This window comes from Chlorocebus sabaeus, chromosome 1 (assembly GCF_047675955.1).
Source record: "Chlorocebus sabaeus isolate Y175 chromosome 1, mChlSab1.0.hap1, whole genome shotgun sequence".
Taxonomy (NCBI): domain Eukaryota; kingdom Metazoa; phylum Chordata; class Mammalia; order Primates; family Cercopithecidae; genus Chlorocebus; species Chlorocebus sabaeus.
Window position 1 is genome coordinate 39,235,159 of NC_132904.1, and position 2,582 is coordinate 39,237,740.

Consider the following 2,582-nt stretch of genomic DNA (forward strand, 5'->3'; position numbering starts at 1 on the left):
ATGTCTCACAACTAGTAGAACAATAGATGTAAACTAAGCTCTGGCAGCATAAAAATGAGTCATTTTTCTACTTTTCTGAATTTTCAAACAAAAGAGATATAAACCATGTATCCCTAATAGTTCTCAACCTAGTGTTTCACTATCTAAAAAATGTAAAGATAAATGTAGTTATGTTACACCTTATTTTAATGGGCATTTCTTGCTTTATGATTTTTTGCTAATGACTTATTACTTGCTGTTTATTTTATGTTTTTTTAAGACTACGGAAGTGATGTTAGGCAAAAAGCAAATTTGAGCAATTTTCTTATTCTAAAAGCAGCAGAAACAACTCGCAAAATCAACAAGGTATTTGACCCAGGAGCTTCTAATGAATATACAGTTCAGTGGTGGCTCAAGAGGTTTTGCAGAGGAGACAAGAGCCTTGAAGATGAGGAGCGTAGTGACCAGCCATCAGAAGTTGACAACAACCAATTAAGAATATTATCACAACCAGTCCCCTTACAATTACAGGAGAATTTGCTGAAGAACTCAATGTTGACCATTCTGTGGTTGTTTGGCATTTGAAGCAAGCTGGAAAAGCGACAAAGCTCAATAAGTGGATGCCTCATGAGCTGAGTGAAAAAAAAAATTGTTCTTTTGAAATGTCATCTTCTCTTATTCTATGCAATAACAACAAAAAATTTCTCGATTGGATTGTGAAGTGTGATGAAAAGTGGATTTTATACAACAACTGGCAACACCCAGTTCAGTGGTTGGATTGAGAAGAAGTTCCAAAACACTTCTCAAAGCCAAACTTGCACCAAAAAAAACGTCATGCTCACTGTTTGGTGGTCTACTGCCAGTCTGATCCACTACAGCTTTTTTGAATCCCAGTGAAACCATTACATCTGAGAAGTATCCTCAGCAAATTGAAGAGATGCACCAAAAACTGAAATGCCTGCAGCCAGCATTGGTCAAAAGAAAGGGCCCAATTCTTTTCCATGACCATGCCCGACCGCATGTTACACAACCAATGCTAACACAGAAACAGAAAACCAAAGACTGCATGTTCTCACTTATAAGTGGGAGTTGAACAATGAGAACACATGGACACAGGCAAGGGAACAACACATACCTGGGCCTCTTGAGGGGTGGGAGACAAGGGGAGGAAGAGGATTAGGACAAACACCTATTGTATGCGGGACTTAAAACCTAGAGAATGCATTGATGGGTGCAGCAAACCACCATTGAACACGAATATCTGTGTAATGAACCTGCACATGCTGCACATGTATCCCGGAACTTAAAGTAAAAATTAAAAACTTGAAGGAATTGGGCTAAAAAGTTTTGCCTCATCAGCCATATTCACCTGACCACTCACCAACCAACTACCACTTCTCCATGCATCTCAACAATTTTTTACAGGGAAAATATTTCCACAACCAGCAGGATAATGAAAAATGCTTTCCAAGAGTTGGGTCAAATCTGGAAACATGGATTTTTATGCTACAGGAATAAACAAACTAATATCTCATTGGCAAAAATGTGTTGATTGTAATGGTTCCTATTTTGATTAACAAAGATGTGTTTGAATCAGCTATAATGATTTGAAATTTACAGTCTGAAACCACAATTACTTTTGCATCTGCTTAAACAGTACATTGGAAAGATGTTAGGTACATGTGAACATACATATGTATCATGGTAACGCTGACAAGAAGAAAAACTATATACCACATCTGCCTTCATGTGGAAGACAAGCTATGTGGAGTATGTTGAACTATTTTGAATTAAAAGCGAAGGGTCTCAAGGTTAATGTCACCTAATTGCCCATTCCATTGGCAGATGCAACTGTGGAACAATGTAAATAGTAGTGTCAAACCAAACTAGAAGGACATGGTCGAGATGTATCTATGACTTGGAGTCACATTCTGGCATATAGTTCAGAACATTAAAAAACTGAAGGGAGAAAGTGGTGAAAACTCTAAAAATAATAGCAAAATACAGTCCAACAGTTTAGAGCAATCATCCCCTGAGCCCCTAATTCCCTGCTTGTAAAGGAATGATGCTATTAGACCAACCTCATGAAGTCATTCTGAAGACTAAGTGATACCGTGTGCATCCTGAACCTGGCACATAGAAAGTACTCTACAGATGGTAACCTGTGAGAGCATATGAAGCACTTTTCACTGTTACACTTTCAACTGCCTTTATTTAAGACAACTTGTGTGTTCTTTGTTGCTTTAATGTTCAATATTATTTAGTGTACATCTCTTGAACACATTCCTTCTCTCTGACTGTAGTTAACAACATGTTATATCTTTGAAAAATGCTAAATGAGTGAATTTTTATGTGTTGCTACCTCAAAAATTGTAACTATGTGTGGTAATGTATATGTTAGCTAGATTTAGTCATTCCATAATGTACATATACTTCAAAGTATCATGTTTTTCTTGATAAATACATATAATTTTATCTGTCGATTAAAAAATAAAAGGCTATTGAGTGCTACTTCAACAGACTTCATATTACAACTTCCATTGCATAAAAATGTTAAGGATGTATAAGATAAAATGGACAGTACCTTAGCTGAATGTAGTTAA

At 36.5% G+C, this 2,582-nt stretch overlaps 1 pseudogene; it reads left to right on the forward strand.

Annotated features, from left to right (window-relative positions):
* The first annotated feature begins 271 nt into the window (after window positions 1-271).
* On the forward strand, window positions 272-1,556 carry LOC140713362 (histone-lysine N-methyltransferase SETMAR-like; annotated as a pseudogene).
* Window positions 1,557-2,582: the final 1,026 nt, after the last annotated feature.